We start from the raw sequence: 7,070 nt of genomic DNA on the forward strand, positions 1-7,070 counted from the left end.
TGGGTTGGTTACAGTTTGGATCTAATGCAAAAATAACGCTATGATGGGGCCGGCCCGGTGGCGCACTGGATAAGTGCGCCGCTTGGGAAGCGCGGCGGCGCTCCCGCCCGAGGGTTCGGATCCCACATACAGACCGGTTCCCGCTCACTGGCTGAGCGAGGCACGGGAGCAGCGCCGGGGGTTGCGATCCCGTTGCCGGTCCCCGGTCCGGTACGGGGGCAACACTGAGGGTTGCGATCCGTTGCCGGACACGGAAAAAGACAAAAGACAAAAAAAAAAAAAATTAAGTTGACCTTATTTCTTTTTAAATTTTTAATGTGGTTACTAGAAAATTTTAAATTTGGGCTAACATTACATTTCTTTTTTTTTTTTTTGACCGGTCAGGGGATCACAACCCTCCGCATGGTGAGGTCTGCACCACACTCAGCCAGTGAGCGCACCAGCCATCCCTATATAGGATCCGAACCCACGGCCTTGGCTCTACCAGTGCCGTACTCTCCCAAGTGAGCCACCAGACCAGCCCTTACATTATATTTCTAATGGACACTGTGCTACAGCATTATATGCAAGTAAGGAAACAGAGAGAGATGATGCTGGAATGAGTATATACAGGATGAGTCACAAGGGGTCTTATATTTCCCTACAGGATAAAGCCTTTTAAGTAATGGAGAGCCAATAATAAACTTACAAAGAGAGGAACAGGATCAGTCTGATACGTCAAAGAACACCATGGTGGCACTGTGTGTGCTAGATTGGAAGAGGGCAAGGCTAGAGGCAAGGAGAACCATTGGTGGACTCATAATAGTAGAGTTGAGAGGGCAGGAAGACCTGAATCAGGGCAGAAGAAAACAGAATGGAAAAGAACCACAGCTCCTAAACAAAAATGGCTGCATGCAGAATCACCTGGATAAACCATACCATCAAAAGTTGGTTGAGGGCTGGCCTGTGGTTCACTCAGGAAAGTGTGGTGCTAATAATACCAAGGCCATGGGTTCGGATCCCTTATAGGGATGGCAGGTTAGCTCACTGGGAGAGCATGGTGCGGACAACACCAAGTCAAGGGTCAAGATCCCCTTACAGGTCATCTTCTGGGGAAAAAAAAAAATCAGTTGAAATCATCAACCAACTTTTAGGATTTATAACTTAGAACATTTGATGAATATAAAATTAATAGCTTTCCAAACTCATTATTAAAATGTGAAGAAATCCCATTTGTAATAGTAATATACACTACTTTTAAACTACACAAACCAACAATCACAAATACACATACACAAACCTAGGAATGAACTCAACAAGAAATGTGTAAGATCGGGCCGGCCCTGTGGCGCACTCGGGAGAGTGCAGCGCTGGGAGCGCAGGGACGCTCCCTCCGCGGGTTCAGATCCTATATAGGAATGGCCGGTGCGCTCACTGGCTGAGCGCGGTGAGGGCGACACCAAGCCAAGGGTTGAGATTCCCTTACCGGTCACTAAAATGACCAAAAAAAAAAAAAAAAAAATGTGTAAGATCAATACGAAGAAAAATAGAAAACTTTACTGAAGATCTAGAAGAAGACCAGAAGAGTAGAGATTTATTATAGCAGCTATCACTAACAGAGCACATACCACGTGCCAGGCACTACATGTACAAGGGTACTTCAAACAGTTTGTGGAAAGATTTTTTTTTTTTGGCAGCTGGCTGGTGCAGAGATCTGAACCCATGACCTAGGTGATACAAGGCCAAGCTCTAACCAACTGAGCCAGTGTTATTTCCATAAATTTTTTGAAGCACCCTCATATATATACTCATGTATATATTATTAATTTAATCCTTTCAACAAACCTCTGCGGGGGGGGGGGGGGTAGGGATTATAATTCTCCTGTTTTTTAATAAGAAGGGAAGGTTAATTTTTTTATAGAAATACTCAATATATAAATTCAATGCAAACAATTTTTTAAAACTTTTTAAAACATGAATTGACCACCAAGAAAGTAAAAAGACAACCCACAGAATGGGAGAAAATATTTACAAATCATATGTCTGCTAAGGGCATATCTAGAATATATAAAGAACTCTTACGACTCAATAATAAAAAAAAACAAATAAACCAATTAAAAACCAGACTAGGGGCCAACCCGTGGCTCACTTGGGAGAGGGTGGTGCTGATAACACCAAGGCCAAGAGTTCAGATACCTATATACAGGGATGGCCAGTTAGCTCACTTAAGAGAGCATGGTGCGGGCCAGCTCCGTGGCGCACTCGGGAGAGCGTGGGGCTTGGGAGTGCAGCAGTGCTCCCGCCGCGGGTTCGGATCCTATATGGGGATGGTCGGTGCGCTTGCTGGCTGAGCCCGGTGTGGGAGACACCAAGCCAAGGGTTGCGTTCCCTTACCGGTCACAAAAAAAAAAAAAAAAAAAGAGAGAGCATGGTGCTGACAACACCAAGTCAAAGGGTTAAGATCCCCGTACCAGTCATCTTTAAAAATAAATAAATAAATAAATAAATAAAATAAAAACCAGGCTAAAGATCTCAATAGATCCTTCTTGAAAGAAGATATACAAATGGCCAATAAGCACATGAAAAGATTTTCAACATCATTAGCTATTAGGTAAATGCAAATTTAAACCACAAAGAGAAAAAAGATTAAAAAAAAATAATAAAACACAGAGGTACCACTTCACACCCACTAGGATGGCTCTATTTTTTCTTTTTTTTTAAAGATGACCGGTAAGGGAATCTTAACCCTTGACTTGGTGTTGTCAGCACCACACTCTCCCAAGTGAGCCACACGCCGGCCCTAGGATGGCTCTATTTAAAAGACAGGTAAGGGACTGCCTGTTTACTCAGTTGGTTAGAGGGTAGTGTCATAATACCAAGGTCAAAGGTTCAGATCCCCATACCAGCCAGCCACCAAAAAATAAAAACATTTTTTGGGCCAGCCCGTGGCTCACTCGGGAGAGTGCGGTGCTGATAACACCAAGGCCCCGGGTTCGGATCCCATATAGGGATGGCCGGTTCGCTCACTGGCTGAGCGTGGTGCTGACAACACCAAGTCAAGGGTTAAGATCCCCTTACCGGTCATCTTTTTAAAAAATAAATAAATAAATAAAAACATTTTTTAAAAAATTAAAAGACAGGTAAGTGCTGGCAACAATGTAGAGAAATCAAAACTCTCATGCATCGTCAGTGGGAATGTCGAATGGTGCAGCCACACTGGAAAAAGGTCTGGCAGTTGTTCACACAGTTAAACATAAAGTGACCATATGGCCTAGCAACTCTGCTCCTACGTATATATCCAAGGGAAATGAAAACATAGGACTAAACAAAATCTCATAGCACCATTTTTCATAATAGCCAAAAAGTGGAAACAACCCAAATGTTTATTAGCTAATGAACAGATAAATAAAATGTATCATATCCATATATGTACCCTGAAAAGATATGTTGAAGGTCTGACCCCTAGTACCTATGTGTAGTGGGTTGAATTGTCCCCCCAAAACTCAATGAGGCTTGAATTGTGTTCCCCAAGTTTTATGTATTACAAACTTAGCCCCCCCGTGGACTGTTAAGAGGGAAAGAAATCCTATTATGATAATTGAAAGGTGGAGCCTTGAAGACATGATTGGATTGTAGGACCGTACAGTAGTGAATGGATTAAAAATGGTGGTCAGGGGCATGTTTCTGAGGGCTTTAAAAGAAGAGGAAAGTCTGTCTCTCTCTCTCTGCTCTCACTGCTTCCACTGTCTTGCAACGTGAAACCCCTGGGTCACTTTAGCCATCACCAGATGGACTTTGGACTTCCCAGCCTCAGACACTGTAAGCAATAAATGTCATTTTTCTTTTTTTTTTTTTTCTTTTTTGTCTTTTTTTACTGACCAGCAATGGGATCGCAACCCTCGGTGTTGCACCCGCACCACGCTCAGCCAGTGAGCGGGAACCGGTCTCCATATGGAATCTGAACCCTCGGCGGGAGCACCGCCACCCTCTCAAGCAACGCACTCTCCAGTGCGCCACCGGGCCGGCCCGAAATGTCATTTTTCTTTATAAATCACCCAGTTGCAGCTATTTTGTTATAAGCAACATAAATGGACAAATACACTATGAATGTGACCTAATTTGGAAATTGGATCTTTGCAGATGTAATCAAGTTAAAATGAAGTCATACTGGAGTAGGGTGGGCCCTTAATTCAATATGACTGATGTCCTACTAGGAAAAGGAGAAGAGACACAGAATCGAACAGAGAGAATCCAATGTGAAGACACTCGGGAAGGCGGCCATGTGAAGACAGATTGGAGTTACACAGCTGCAAACGAAGGAATGCCAAGGACTGCCAACAACCACCCGAAGCTAGGATAGAGCAGACAGACCACAGCCCTACTGACACCTTAATTTTGTAGTTCTGGCCTCCAGAACTGTGAGAGAATACATTTCTGTTTGTTTTTTTTTTAAAGATGACCGGTAAGGGGATCTTAACCCTTGACTTGGTGTTGTCAGCACCACGCTCACCCAGTGAGCGAACCGGCCATCCCTATATGGGATCCGAACCCATGGCCTTGGTGTTATCAGCACCGCACTCTACCGAGTGAGCCACGGGCCAGCCCCCATTTCTGTTGTTTTAAGCCACCCAGTTTGTGTTACTTTGCTACTGTAGCCCTAGAAAACAAATACACCATAGGATAGAATTTTATTCAGCAAGAAAAGGAATGAAGTACTGATACATGCTACAACATGGATTAGCCTTGAAAACATTGTATTATGTGAAAGAAACCAGTCACAAAACACCACATACTGTATGACTCCATTTCTACAAAATATCCAGGTCTATAAAAGCAAAAAGATTAGTAGTTGCCTACAGCTGAGGTATTAGGGGAGTTTGGGATGGGGAATGACTGCTAATAGGTGTGGGTTTCTTTTTAGGGTGATAAAAATATTAGAAATCTATCCTTGAGAAATGTTCACGTGGGCAAACAGAGGCATGCGGAAGGATGTCCTCTGCCACACTGCGTGGAACAGTGAAAAACCTGGAAACATGGAACCTCACACATTATGGAATCGTTTTTTTTTTTGGTGGCTGCCAGGTAAGGGGATCCAAACTTGTGACCTTGGCTACGCTCTAACCAAATGAGCTAACTAGCCTGCCCCTGGAGTCTTAACATACTATGGAACTTAAAGAGCAAATGCAAAGAATATCTTCTATATAGAGACAAAAAAGTCCAAGACTCATTTTTAAGCATAAAACGTCAAGTTCCAACGTTTTCCAATATGCCATATTTGTAAAAATACACATTTGTAAAAGTTTAACACGAAATCCTACAAACATATACTTATATGCCCTCACACTTGTTAACAAATGTAAAAAAAAAAAAAGAAAAGAAAGAAAGAAAACTACACCCCAAACTGATAACAGTTCATACTTTCCGGAAAGGAAAGGAACTGGGAAAGAAGAAAAGATGGAGATGGAAAAAAATAGATCAAAAAGTATCTTTCTTTAAAATTTTGTGTGTGGGTAGGGGGAAAAACAAAAAAATAAATAAAAATAAAATTTTTACGTGAATTTTTTTTTACTAGATTGTATGCATGGACTGTAACTAAAACATTTTTTTTTAATTTTTATTTTATTTATTTATTATTTATTTATTTATTTATTTTTTAAAGATGACCGGTAAGGGGATCTCAACCCTTGACTTGGTGTTGTCAGCATCACACTCAGCCAGCAAGCTAACCGGCCATCCCTATATAGGATCCGAACCCGGGGCCTTGGTGTTCTCAACACCGCACTCTCCCGAGTGAGCCACGGGCCGGCCCTAAAACATTTTTTTTTAATACATTTTTAAAACTTGTTCAACTTGACCAAATTTAATCACTCCTTCCCCTCCATTAAACCTCTTTTCTTCCACACTTCCTAACTGGGATAATTAACAAAACCTTTTAGTGCAATTCCTTCTATCTTTGTAATACAACTAAGAAAATAAGGTATAAATAATTTTGTGTCTTCAAGAAGTGGGTATATACTGGGCCGGCCCTGTGGCTCACTCGGGAGAGTGCGGTGCTGGTAACACCAAGGCCAAGGGTTCGGATCCCACATAGGGATGGCCGGTTAGCTCACTGGGTGAGAGTGGTGCTGACAACACCAAGTCAAGGGTTAAGATCCCCTTACCGGTCATCTTTAAAAAAAAACAAAAAAAAAGTGGGTATATAAGGGAGTTTGAATCCAATAATATATCAAACGCTTATAAAGGTTTGGGTTTGCTTGCATTTTAATGAACAGATGTCAATTTTGTAATAAGTAATGATTAAAGTTCTTGTTTTGACCTATGCCAGAGATATGAGAAGCGAAAGTGGCCCAGAGCAGCGGGGGTGGTCTAAGAGGAAAGGGGAAGTGACAATGGGGGTGGGGGATAGGTCCCTACGAGTCCAGGGGAGGGAACTGTAGCTATGGATGCACCGGACACGCAGCACCCGAGGAGTGACCAGGTGCTGCGGGCGGGGCCTCCTTTTTAGCTGACTTGAAGAAGCGCTGAAGGTTTGATAGATGCTCCTTAAGAGAAGATAAGAGTGTCGGAGGAGGTGGCCCAGGGAGAGCCTGGGGGACCGCGAGCCGAGGTGAAAGCCCTCTCTGCGGATCCGGGTACTGAACCGCCCCTGCCGTGCATGAGGGAGCGACAAGGCCCCGCGCGAAAGCGGGGAGAGGGGTCCCCGCAATTAGTCCCCGCCTCACACGGTGACATCCCCCGCTCCGTGATTCCTCTTGATGCGCACTGGAAACCTCTCAGCCCCGCGCACAATCTCGGTGACAGGCCTATCCGGCCGCTGAGTCTCTTACCTGCGGCCTCGGACCCAGCGCAGAACACCTGCGGCACCTCACGCTGAAGGATGGAACCGCAGCGGCCGCCCCCGCTCACCTAACCGGATCCACTAGCAACGTAACCACTTCCGGCCCTGCGGCCGGCCAGGAGGACGTAACACCAGCTGGGGTGTGCGAATGAGCGGCGCCATCTTGTACGGAAGCTGCTGGGGTAGCTGTGGCCTCCCCAGTTTCTCCACTGTTGAACAAATGATCTGCTAAAATTAGAAAGGCTAGGGCCGG

General features: G+C 44.1%; 1 protein-coding gene across 2 annotated transcripts in view; it reads right to left on the reverse strand.

Moving 5' to 3' along the window:
• The window catches only part of EXD2 (exonuclease 3'-5' domain containing 2), a 51,678-nt gene extending 44,812 nt beyond the window's left edge, over positions 1–6,866 (reverse strand). The window contains exon 1 of one of the 2 annotated variants that reach the window (XM_008573713.1): positions 6,807–6,866. The gene's annotated coding sequence lies outside the window, so the exon portion shown is untranslated. The remainder of the gene's footprint in view (positions 1–6,806) is intronic. The other variant, XM_008573712.1, reaches the window with a different exon arrangement.
• Positions 6,867–7,070: the final 204 nt, after the last annotated feature.

Source organism: Galeopterus variegatus, unplaced genomic scaffold (assembly GCF_000696425.1).
Source record: "Galeopterus variegatus unplaced genomic scaffold, G_variegatus-3.0.2 Scaffold958, whole genome shotgun sequence".
Lineage (NCBI taxonomy): Eukaryota > Metazoa > Chordata > Mammalia > Dermoptera > Cynocephalidae > Galeopterus > Galeopterus variegatus.